Here is a 13,142-nt window from a genome sequence, read left to right as displayed (position 1 = left end):
AAACGATTTGTCTAGATTTTATCTTTAATTTATTATAAATTTTGGGAATGAGTTAATCCTATGATTATGCCTTTATTAGGGGAAGTGGTGGTAAAATGAACATGATCATTCTACAGATGTGGATCAGTTGGAGAGGAGGATTATTATTATGGATCAAACTAACAGGATCAGGGCACTATAACAGCAATTTATCTATGAGGTAAACATAAATGTTGTGTTATTGCAAGCATACGTTTTGGAGATTACATTGCAAGCAAACAAATCGATTGAGTAGTCTCCAAGAAATCTGTAATTTACAAATTGATGTTTATTGTACTTTCTAAGAGTCTCATACAGCCTGTGTGGAATATCTTCGGCGCTAGATGACCAATAATCAAAACAAACACCAAGAGAAATGGCACAGAAAAAATGTAATCTTAAAAGTTATCACAATTTAAACATTTTTGCGATAAAAAAAATGATGCTGCCGGTAGAGGGATTGAGAACTTTATGAGAGCGCAACCTGTTGAATGCAAAATAATTACAAGTCCTTATACATTTATACTAACGCTGCTCGCTAGCGTTATAAATTGATGAAAATGACATATCCAACAGACGGTTCAAGCCACCACTTTCTGACACAAGCACAGCAGCGCTCTACTCGTGACGAGCGAAGGAACTATTTTTAACGTTTAAAACTTCAAGTCGAACACCCATACCATTGCCACATCGGGCAAGCCCCAGCTTGATCATTGCCTTTTTTGGATTGATCGTGATACATTAAAAATTAAATATATCCAGTTTTTTGAGTTCTTGTTACAAGTTTTAGACGTAGAAATTGTTGAATTTTGTGATTATTATCCATGTAGGTATTGGCGCCAGGCGCAGGGGTGTCACTATATCGTACGGTAGTGTCCAGTTTCAGTAAGAAAACGGATAGATTATTTTTGCCGAAAATCGTCGAGACGAAGAAGACGGGGGCGTTTATGTGTGAAGGAATTTTTGTGCTGTTTCTGCTCCTTTCTCTCAGTGTTGTACGCGATTTTTACGGCTTGGATTTGAGTGTCTTGTCTATACATTGACGAGTATACGTTCATCAGAACGACGAAACTAGATAGAGGCGTTGCGGCGTTTCCATGTGAGGTGTTTTGAATAACTGGATGGGTTTGATGGAAGTGAGGAATCGTGTGCATGATTCATAAAAATATGAATATCATTTTTCAAAATAAACTGTGTCTGGAGAATTTTTGGTGTTAATGTATACATAAACACTTCATACAGTTGATTATATAGTACCGTAAATTTGGGTGAAATTGATCACAGTATCACAAGATTCCATTTCTTCCTAATGGAGCACAAGTATCAATTTTACATGCAGATCATAAACTTTGTTTGCCGTAACTATTGTCAAATGTGTGTTGTAAAGTTTTTTGTGTTAAGAATTTTTTTTTCTGTGACAATAATGTAAAATTTCAAAATCATGTACAGTGTAGTATTGACAAACATCTATAAACTTCTGGTTTTGAAAAAGGATTTGAACATGGTATAAACCTGAACGTTTGTGAGGATGCTTAAGATACTTTCCCAAACCAGAATTCATTACCAAAACTCGTACCAATTTGCTTATTCGGTTGCAATAATTGAATTTCTGTTAGATACCGTTTTGACTCATATTTCGAACACTTAAGTCCAACAGTGACTTCAAATGCATCTGATTGGCATGAATTCTCGATTACTTTTTCAAATCGACGTAAGTAACTTTCATATGGTTTTGAGAAAATTAATTCAGAAGAATCACAACCTGTCTTTTAAAACTGTTTTAAAATTAATCAACTTTTTAATTTTTTTTCGCCGTGTACATCGCTTAAATTTTGCATACATTAAGCTCGCGTTCAAAAACTAGGGAGTTCCTGTTATTTCCCACAAAAAAAAATATTACATAATGATAAGCCAATTTATTCAGTTACTTTCGACGTTTTTCTACCAGTGTAAAATCGGCTCAAGTAGTGTTTTGTTTTGATTCGTGGTTAAGTCACTTTCCCAAGTAACCGTACAGCTGTATATAGTTGCAACAATATCACTTTATATGCTTCTATAAAATATGGCATATAAAGTCATACTGCATTACATGTCTCATTAATGCAGTATTAAAGTGGAAAAGGGCGCTATTAAAGTGTAAATACGGCTACATTTCCTAGCTCTATGTTAGCAATTGCTAAAGTATAGTTACGGCCTGTACCGTATAAAAGCTTTAGCCAAAGTGTATTTAATGCATGAAGAAAAGGATCAAAAATAGAAACACAAAACAATTTTTTTGTTCGTTGGATGTCAGGTCAGTGTTGCTTTTTTTGGTATGATTCATATGTGTATTTTGTTTACTTCCTTTGGTGGGATTTGAACCTAAATTAAATGTGTGATGTTTTCGATGACTCGTCGCGCCTATCCTCCGGACCATGAATGCTGCATGTCTTGGGCGGGAAAATTGTGCAACTTCAAGTAGAACCCTTTCGTTGCCAGTGATAAATACTGTCGATTTCACTCCAAGTTGGACCGTCCCAAGTGTGTAAGCTCCTTCAAAGTGTGGAAGCAGCTCAGGGTTACGTCAAATCATGATAGTGTTTTTAGTGCACTTTTTCCTTGTGGTTCAAGGAACAAGTGTAACGAATACGTTTTAATGATCCGATGCACGTGTGCACCCTTATTTATCACACTTTTTTGCACTCTATAATTTTTGTGATAGTCCAATTTGGGGTGAAGTGTGCAATAAGTAAGTGGACACGACTGTTGCACTTCCAAGTTTACCATGGCTGTCGCTTTTTTGCTGTTGAGATTTTGTTTTGTTTTCATTGTGTGGGGCTAAATCTTCACGTTTTATGTATCGTTTTATCGCCTCGGCATATTGAATCGTTGATAGCCGTGTGGTGTACGCACGGGCCTATCAATCGTAAGGTTTTTGGTTCAATTCCAGGTTGTTGTTTATTTTTTTGTTTTCAAATTCTGGTTTCTCGTAATAAAAATCTACGAATTTCAACAAGATTTCTTGTGGCAAATTTTCATAAGGGATATTTAAGTATTTCTTTATCCTATTTGCCTGAGTGAGGGAAGGTTTGACGATAAATAGAGCAATGAAATCTTGCCATTTTTGTTGCGATGAAGCATTAAGTAAGATGATGCAATGAAGCATTGAATGGTGACCGTATATCACTCATTAATGCACATTTCATTGCTACAATAAAACAATGCTACATTGCATTCATAAAATGGAATTAAAGCATTACTGCACGCATATTGCAGAATAAAAGCAATGATGCATTGCACTCGTTGAATTAAAGTTAAAATACGGTAATACCTTAATGCTTGTGGTTACTTGGGTTGTCTCTCCATACAGCGGGGCGGCGAAAGTAGTGGTTAAGTTGCGAAAGTTGAGAATCTTACTTTCGTCGTTTTGTAAATCCGGAAATTAAACGTTTTAAAATTGAAAAATCGAGTTGGTTCAGAGCGCAACGTGTAGAATTTCGTCTGTGAAACACGTAGAATCGATAAAGTAAGTTTGTATACTTTTTTGACTTGAGTCTGTTAGAATAAGTTTTCGAGAATTAGCTGATATTTGGACAAATTTTAATTTCTCCGTCTAACTGTTAGCTGTTGAGTGTGCCAAAAAAAATGTTTATTTGAACTTGTTCAGTATTATTTTGACGTTAAAGTATGGAACAACAAATTCAAATGCTGAACACTGTGTTCATTCTATCTCAGTGTAGACGGAACCGTATGACGCTGAGTGTACCGAAATGTATAGTTGTGTCGTTCTATCGAATAACTCGACCGATTATGCACAATTATGCTGTAAATGACGTCGTTCTTAAGAGAACCGATAGTTTTTGCGATTTGGGAGTCTTGCTGGACCACAAGCTCACGTTTAATCTGCATCGATCCAATGTAATTGCGAAAGCTAACCGTCAGCTTGGATTTATAGCAAAAATCTCCCGAGGTTTCACTGATCCGCATTGTCTGAAAGTTCTTTATTGCTCACTCATACGACCTATTTTAGAGAGTGCTGCTGTAGTGTGAATCCCTTATCAACTATCGTGGAGCTTGAGATTAGAAAGCGTGCAACGGAAGTTTATCCGACTAGCACTGCGGAATCTTCCTTGGCGTGATCCGCTGAATCTGCCGCCATATCCTGATCGCTGTAGGCTGCTTGATTTGGATACGCTGGATCGTCGACGCAGAACCCAACAAGTTGCTTTTATAGCCAAACTCATGAACGGTGAAGTTGACTGCTCCCGATTGCTCTCGATGCTGAATTTCCGTGTCGCTCCAAGGGTTCTACGTGGCGGCGCCCTTCTGCAGCAAAGATTTCATCGTACTGCTTTTGGAAGTAACGAGCCTTTTACGTCGATGATCCGTTTATTTTCAATGTTTGAAGATCTCTATGACAGTTATTTGGCATTGTCAACATTATAGAAAACAGACAAAATAAACGTGAATAATGATCAATTTCACCCGAAATTACCCGAAATAATCGTAAAACGGTATATAATCCGGGGAGGCGACCAGCAGTATGCGGCGCCGCCATCTTTTCGAATCCAACATGTTCTAAGCAACCGTTGGATACTCAAATGCATTTCAATGCGGATACTCAAATGATCTTGGCTGCTGTCAAATCCATTAGGTGGGATTAGGGTTGCCATATACGTGGAGGCGACTAACTGGTACATGGCGAATACCGGTACACCTTCCCTATTTCGTAATAATGTACTGTCTAAGTTTAATAATTCGATACAGTAAAATTTCACACAAAAATCCTAAATCGAAGCACCGCAAAGATAGTGTGTATAGTGTGTGGATGTAGTGGCGTAACGTAAACGCAGCAAAAGTCGAGTCGAGTTGGAAGAGTGTATTAGGCCGCAGAGCAGCAGTATTTTTTTTTTTGCTGTGGCAGTATATTCGGCTAGATAGCAAAAAGGCCCGTCGCAGCAAAGGTCCTACTGTTGAGTAGTAAAATCTCGGCCGTTCGAAAATGACGTGTTTACTGTGAGCGAACGATTGTGATGTGAAGTACACTAAGAGTGAATTTTCGGCTGAGTTTTTGAGGTCCTTGCCATTAGTGACTGTGAAGTAGGAGTGGCGAACAACTAGTCGTGTGTACGCGTCAAGTGTTCAAGTGAGTGCTATAGCAATCTGTTGCGCTGCAGTGCGAACCGTGTGCCAAAAATCAGTGACTGGAGAACCGGGTTCCGTGTGGGTGCTGAACGAAGAACAGTGCGGTACGATATCAGTAATCATATACACCTCTGTATCAGTGCTACAGTCAACTCTTCATAACTTGATATTGGAGCGACCGAGGGAGGTGTCATGTTATAGAACACAACCAGTGCAAATTTTATCCATGGGACCATCTAAGTAGCCATGAAAAAAACTTTAACTATGGGAGATACGGAATTTCGAGTAAGGGAGAGTGGACTGTATTACGTTATGGGGTGTATGTAACTCTCTTGGAGGTTATGTTTTCGTTCGATGGTGTTAAGAAATATCGAAGCCCCAGGATTGGTACAAAGTAGGCGAGAAGATTAGATTTTGCCCAAGGTCTGGAGACGACTATGAGGTGATCTTAGTAACCATATCGAGAGCGGTTCGAAAATTTCACCAACTCTCCAACCGTTGACTCTGACCGTCGGTTGATCGTGTCGGTGTACGCGAACTAGGTCAAATGATGTGTTAGCATATAGAGTAGAGAGTTGGCGTGAGAAGAAAATAAAACCAGAGTAGCCGAAGCGCACCTCACTCTGTTTAATGCTGCGCGCGAGGGAAAGTTATCCTGCGAGACCCCAAAATTCGTCTAGAATCGTCGCCTCAGCAAGCTCTATCTCCAGGCAGGCAAGCAGCCAGGGCCTTCTTGGTTCAAATCCACTTCACGACAACGTCTTTATTTTTCTTTGACGTCGTCGCCTGCTATTCAGCCAGTCAGTTGACTGGTCTGTTTCGTATGGTGTGGTGTGTCATAGATATAGACGAAGAAACAGCGGCAAAAAATCAACCTTTCGCCGCTGAAACTCCGTGGGTGTGTTTATTTTTTGTGGCCGCGAACGTCAGAACTCAGTCAGCTTATTTTTTTTTCTGATTCGGTGCACCTTGAAAATATTCCTGAAAAAGAATCGGAGACCATATAGAAGTACTTTAGCATAGCATCATGTTCGTCACATTTTTTTTAAATATCTGCATGGCACTAAGAGGAAGCAGGCTTGAAATGAGAATGAGAATGTGGAGAATGCAATAAAAGGGAAAGCGGGTATAAATTATGATTGCTCTGATGATCAGCAAGCTCTGACTTTTCTGTTATCGAAACGCAAGCAGAAGCAAGTGGATGAAACAACCGAGAGCAGTCAAAGAATGAGAAGACTTTATGCTGCATCCATCATAGGCAGCCAGAATGCCAGAATGATATCATCATCACGCTTCCGGATGATTTTTTGGTCGGCAGGGCAACGTTCTACCACGAATAACGCAGGAATTTTGCTGTATAATGCATGTATGATGCCATGCAACACATGATATGATAGAGAATTACTCATAAATCTCATATCTTGCCCTTGAACGATTAGTCAGTATTTAATAATTGCTAATAACTATTTATCACAAAAAAATCAATTCAAGCTAGAGCTTATATTTGTTTATATATACAGTATTGGACAAAACATTTGCAACTTTTTTGATTTTCCATACAAAATGACCAACTTTGGTAAGCTAGATCTCAGTTATTTATGGACCGATTCGAATGAAATTTTCACAGAACATCAAATATACCGTTTTGTCTCAAATTCCGAACACTTAAGCACTTTTGCATATTAAGTGTTACTGTATTAACTAATTTCACAATTTTGTGTGGCTGTTATTCACTTCATTGATGACTTTTTGTGTATTTTTTACGTTACCATCGAAAAAAATATTTAAAAACAAACAATTAAGGCTTAAAATTGAAAACTATATCAGTCAGTTTTGATTCATATTCCGAACACCAATTATGCTACTGACTCAAATTCCGAACACTTTTGTCTCAAATTCCGAACATGGTGAATTGAATAAATTTGTTTCATTATTTTTGTTTTAATTGTGATCGAATGACGCATAATTTTGCTCATTTGAGCTACAAACTACAGAATATATTAAATAATATAATGATTTGCACTATTGATTTTATGCTGTACAATTTAAATCATTGATGCGATTAACATTTGAAAAATACCTTATTTAAACGAGTCGTTGAAAATCAATCGAATATTATAGGCTTGTTCTTGGAAAAATCCTTTTGCTTCTTTCAATATGGCTGTTTCTCACTCACATATTTTCAAATGGAAAAGGAAAAGTTTGTTTGAGTGTTCCAGGTTGTTGAACAGGAAATAAATAAGATTCAATTTTTAATTATGTTACAGACTGGATTGTATTATGCCGGGATTCCAACAACCAGACGCACCATTACTCAGCAAAATTGGCTCGACTATTTAGAGATCCAATAAGATGACACATGCTAAAATATGTAGCAAAGGACTGTGCTACAATCACCGACAATTTTTTTTTTGCTCAACTATCGAGGTGACCAGCAATACAATAAGTGAAATCGAACCCTTCACTTAAAAATGTTTTACATGGAGAGTGCATTGAAGAAAAATATGTTGATTTTGCGCTCAGTGTCTCATACATATATTTATTAAGTCGAATTATAACTACAATAGTAAATGAAATAATAATAAAACAGTTATCGTGGAGATGAAATTACAGTAAAGTTTAAATTGTCTATAGTTTTTGCATTGTCTTAATTTATCGTTTTTGCTTGTTTCTTCATTTTGTTCTTCATTTTCTCCAGGCGTTCTTTAGCTTTTTCAATTCTTACTGCATCTCTTTCTTTCTTCTTCTGTTCTTTCAGTTCATCTCTTTCATGCTGCTTCAGTACCCTCAACGCGGCTTTTATTTTCTTCTGTTCTTCCTTTTCCAATGATTTTTGTTTCCGTACTTCTTGTCGTTTTTGATTTGCAAGTTGAATTTGTTTTGTTTTATTTCTTGTTCGTCTTTATAAAACTCTTCCCAAGCCTCACTTGTCGCAACTGTTGGTGCGCATCGTTTCCTTTTCTTGATAGAAGATTGAGCTTCTGAGTTACGCTCTACAGCTTTGTCTTTTTCTGCGGAACAGCCCAGTAATAGAGAAATGTTCTCTACCGTATCAGAGCGATCACCTTTAATTAAAGTATTGTTTACATTAAAAACAAAAATATTCAATTTTAATTTCTTTCAATTACGCTCAAAATTCAACTCCTCAAACATATGTTCGTCATTCTCCAATTGTATAACTTCACAGGTTTGGCGTTCATGCTCAAAAAAGTTCGCATCTTCATCTTGATCTGAAAATATCAATTTGATTTCCTTACTACAAAAATGAACAGATAACCACTCCCGTCTTTCTTACAATCAACATCATTAGGAGCACATTCATTCAAAACAGCGCTTCCTTCTCCATCAAGGGTAATATCGAGGCCAACTAATGCTGGATCTATTTCAAAGTACTCCGGTGGCCCGTCTACTTCATCTTTGATGGTTCTCCATAAATTAAACAGATGTGATGCTTCAAGCTCCCCAGTCCACATGAGATTACGCCGCTAGTCTTCGAAAGTTTCCAAAACTTCAGGTGAAAGCCGACGATTTTATTATCTTAAATATCAAAAAATAAATAACTTTTTAGCTGAGAAAAACTGTTTTCCTTGGTTCGTAAAATTTTATGAAAAGTTTATATTCCCATCAAATATGTATTATGGTGGAATATAATATTTCGATGTGATTGTTGTTGCTGTTGTCAATTGAACGAGAATTAGTCACATTGAAATGTAAGCAACATCGTAGACTTTGTAATTTAAACGTTCGCGGTGCATGCCATTTTCAAAAAAGTAACGATAGACTTAAAAAATTTTAGTGGAAAAATTAATGTATCAACTTTTTTCACCTGGTGGGTCGCGAAGAATATGCCAGACAGCTAGGTGGGTCGCGCACTCGAAAAGTTTGGGAACCTATGGGTTAAATAACTACCAATGAGACGATTGGAAAGACCTCAAACACCACAGTATTCCATTTTTTTCAAAAAAATTTTATGGTTCAGAGTATCGAAGGCCTTTTTCAAGTCAATGAAAAGGCCTCCAACTATTTTCTTCGCCTCTATTTGTCTTATTACATAGTCGACTAACTCTACCACTGCAGAAGTGGTACTGTAACCTTGCCGAAATCCGTACTGGAATGGATATAGAACATTACGCAGCTTGAAGAATTGTATTATCCTGTTCACGATAAGCTTTTCGAAAATTTTGTTAAATACTGAAAGTGTGGAAATTGGACGATAGTTGCAGGCTAAGTTAGGATCACCGGACTTAAATATCGGAGTTACCTTGGCTATTTTTAGACAATCTGGATATTCTCCTGATGCAATAATTTCGATGAACATGTTGGATAAAATTGTTGAAAATTTGGCATAGTTCATCTTAAGTATTGATGGCGGAATATTGTCTGCTCCGGGACATTTGTTAGAATCTAGATCGTTGATAAGGGAAATCACTTCGTTGGGATTAGTGGGACGCAGGAAAATGGAACTATTTATAGGTGTTAGATGATTATATGGACTTGTTCCTGGGAGTCTGTGGATTTTCCTAGCCAACTCCTCTCCTACTGTCGTGAAGTAATTATTGAGAATTCCACAAGATTCCTCCTCAGAGCTTGATGCATTATTGATACAAATTTTCTGTTTTTCTTTTGTTCTTCCAAAAATTTGATTGATATTGCTCCACAATTTCGAATAGCATGTTGTGCTCAATAACTTTTCAAACCATTGTTTTTTACAGGCAATTTTGGTATACTGGAATACATCTTTTTACTTATATGATTCAACATTGCTTTAAGATTAGCGTCGTTCGGGTTGCGTTTCACCTTTTTTAGGTAACTATTTTTAATCCTTATCAACACCGAGAGATCAAAGGACATCCTGGGACAATGGTTTTTTATTTTAATTTTCCGCGACACAGTTTTTGTGCAACAATGTAAAATGTCGTTGTAAGCATTTTGTATTCTACTCAGTGTAGCCGATACATTATCAATAGCATCAATTGTATTTAAAAATGTTTCAAACTCTACTTGCCGATGGTTTACTATGGTTTTTGTAACTGTTGTTGATTTTCTGTCCACTGATGTTTTTATAGATGAAAAAATTTGCGTGTGATCACTTTTATTATTTATAAAATATCGTATCATTTCGAATGCGTCCTACGTCTTCCATGAGCATGAGCATGATTGACCGCCCGCAGATGCTACTCCGTTATTGCAAGAACAGCTGTACTTACACAGGGAACCAACAGACACTACTCGGGATCAGTAGCATCCTCAATGTGTAAGTACTGGTGGTCTCATTATTATAACAAACAATAACGGCGCCGGCTGCGTCCGAATGCAGGTCAATTTGGGGATGGGAGGGAAATGTTGACGTGTTACTTGCTTTATGGAAGCCGAGGAGTGTGTCAGGTACGAAGATACTCTATGCCCTGGGAATCGAGAAAATTTCCTTTACGAAAAGATCCTCGACCAGCGGGATTCGAACCCACGACCCTCAGCATGGTCATGCTGCATAGCTGCGCGTTTACCGCTACGGATATCTGGGCCCCATTTAGTAAGTAAGTTGATGATGGAGTAAGCTCATCGCGAATTGTAACGGTAGTAGTTTTGCTTTTACACATTAGCTTGGGATCAACCATAGTTGAAACCTGAGAGAGACTCGCGAAGAGGAAAAATATCAACGTCATATGCAGCCCAGATGCCACTGTCACGAAACGTCAAATGCAGCCCGCCGTTTTTATGGCTGCAAAAGTGAAAAGTATTGTATTCACAATAAACTGTTATTAAAAACCTCAGTCGACGGAGCAGTTTTTTCCAAAGTTGCTGATAAATCTAAACACAAGATTAGTTATTTCTAATGTCAGCTACGTTTGCTGGCATGAAATTTCACTCAAGGCTATTTATGATTAGATGTGATGCAAACGCAATCATTTTTTTTTGCTGAGAGGTTCATGTGAGAGTTTGAACGGCTTGCGCATGATTGGCATAAACAAAAAGTGGAATAAGAAAAAACTCAGCAATCACAGAAAAAGAAGACCGTCTTCGCGAGTCTCGTCTCAGGTTGAAACCAGTTGACCAAACTGTTTTTTCTCTTCGAGAACTACACAGCTAAAAATATGTTGTAAATTTCAGTTTATTTTCATGCACATACTTGGAGCATTAAAATAAACTGAAATGTCAACGACAAATATTTTCGAACAGATGCCGGGTAGCAGTGTTGACCAGACTCATTTCCCCGAAATTCGCATTGTGAAGCCATGAACTGTTATACCTGTGCGTTGTATTCCTGAGATGGAGGGGGAGGTGGTTGGGCTTGAGCGTTGCACATGGGATCCGACAGTTTCGATCTCAGTGGGCCGCAATTCAAGTTTCGGTGAAATGATTCGCACTCACTCACTCACTCATTTCATTTCACCGAAACTTGAACTGTGGCTCTCTGGGATCAAAATTGATCGATTTTGTGTGCAGTACTCAAGCTTAACCATCTGCTTTTCTACACGCTCAAAAAAGCGTTCTGGAAAACGTGAACTGTCAAAAATACACCGTGAACTACCATGATTGGTCTCGTATACATGATCTAGTTCACGGTGTATTTTTGTTGTTGACGAGTTCACGTCTGCTGTTCACGGATACGAGAACGGATTTTTTTCTGTGTATCTTAGGAGGATAGAGCATGGTTGTAGTAGTTCGTGGCTTCGTAGTTCGGAAAATGTTATTTTCGGGAAAATGAGTCTGAGCAACACTGCCGGGTAGGTCTTCAGTTTTTTTAAAAGGGACACCCAAATAACTGCATTATTCATTACGGATATTTTGTTTTGCTTATCTATTTCCACCTCCGTTTTGTAAACCAGAGCCGTCAAGGAGCTTTGTAACGATCTCATCTCTTTAATTTCCTGTCTTAATCGAATGTTTTCTTTCTTAAGAACATCGAAATCAGTCAATTTTGAAGAAAGGAATTCCTAAGATGATTCGATTGCACTAGTAACAGCTTTTACTTGCTCTACAACAGTCTGCATATTGGCACGCACAGCATTTTGCGATAGTTTTTGTTGGAATAGAGATGGTTAATTCTTGAATTGAATGTAACTCACCAGGAGATATGGAAATCCCGGGAAATACGGGAATCCTGGAATGGAAACTATAATCGTGTGGCAGTCTATGACCAGGGAAGTCATGGAAATTTTCATTACGAAAAAATCGATGGACCGACCGGAAATCGAACCTAAATTATTCCTAACTTTCCTATTCTTGCAGTGCTACTGGTAAAGCATCTGATTACAAATGAGGCTTTTATTTGTTATCAATTTTGTGATTATCGTGTCACAATAAACATCAAGGCAGTCAATCAGCTAGTTTGACAATCAGATACCGCTTTCCACAACAACCAAACATCACACCTTCACAAACCCACATTCAACAAAGTTATAATTCGCCAGTCACCACACCCGTCCTCTGCGTCCTCGTGTTGGTTTATAATCACCGGCGCAGCGTCAGGTTGAGCCTCGTCAATAATAAATTCTAAATCCACAACGCTGACATCATCCATGCGCTTCAAAATTCGATTTAACGGCCTGCGCAAATGCCAGCCAGCACTCGTCAATCGACAAAATCCTCCTAGCCGAAGATTGTCTGTTTCTTGCTCCTTCCTGCGTTCCACCACCTTGCAATGCTTTCGAGTTGGTGATAGCCGACTACCTGTTCGGTCACTTGCAGCGGCGCTCTAGTTCCAAAACGACTGACCAACTCCGCGCGCCAGTGATAAACTTTCACGCGACTGACGGTCATTATGAGATTGATATGAACCAGTCTGATAACTGGTAATACATACAGTTCAAAACGAAGTGTTGAACATACCGTGACACTGTTTAAAAAGCCACACTTAAACTGTTATATTTATGGAATAGGTCCCACAAGGGATTAGTTTCAAACATTATGTTCATTTCCTATATCTAGGCAATATTATCATCTTATTTTGAAAAAAAAACTAAATTAAGATCTTATTAAAATGTTGTTAACAACATATT

At 38.0% G+C, this 13,142-nt stretch overlaps 1 protein-coding gene across 9 annotated transcripts in view; it reads left to right on the top strand.

Annotated features, from left to right (window-relative positions):
* The first annotated feature begins 678 nt into the window (after positions 1 to 678).
* The window catches only part of LOC5570333 (coronin-6), a 69,853-nt gene continuing 57,389 nt past the window's right edge, over positions 679 to 13,142 (top strand). For 2 of the 9 annotated variants that reach the window (XM_021843797.1, XM_021843792.1), the window contains exon 1: positions 692 to 844. The gene's annotated coding sequence lies outside the window, so the exon portion shown is untranslated. Of the gene's footprint in view, positions 904 to 4,832; positions 5,247 to 5,563; positions 5,585 to 13,142 lie in introns of those variants that run through there. The other 7 variants (XM_021843793.1, XM_021843795.1, XM_021843794.1 and 4 more) reach the window with 7 other exon arrangements.

This window comes from Aedes aegypti, chromosome 2 (genome assembly GCF_002204515.2).
Source record: "Aedes aegypti strain LVP_AGWG chromosome 2, AaegL5.0 Primary Assembly, whole genome shotgun sequence".
Taxonomy (NCBI): Eukaryota; Metazoa; Arthropoda; class Insecta; order Diptera; family Culicidae; genus Aedes; species Aedes aegypti.
This window is presented reverse-complemented; position numbering and strand designations above follow the sequence as displayed.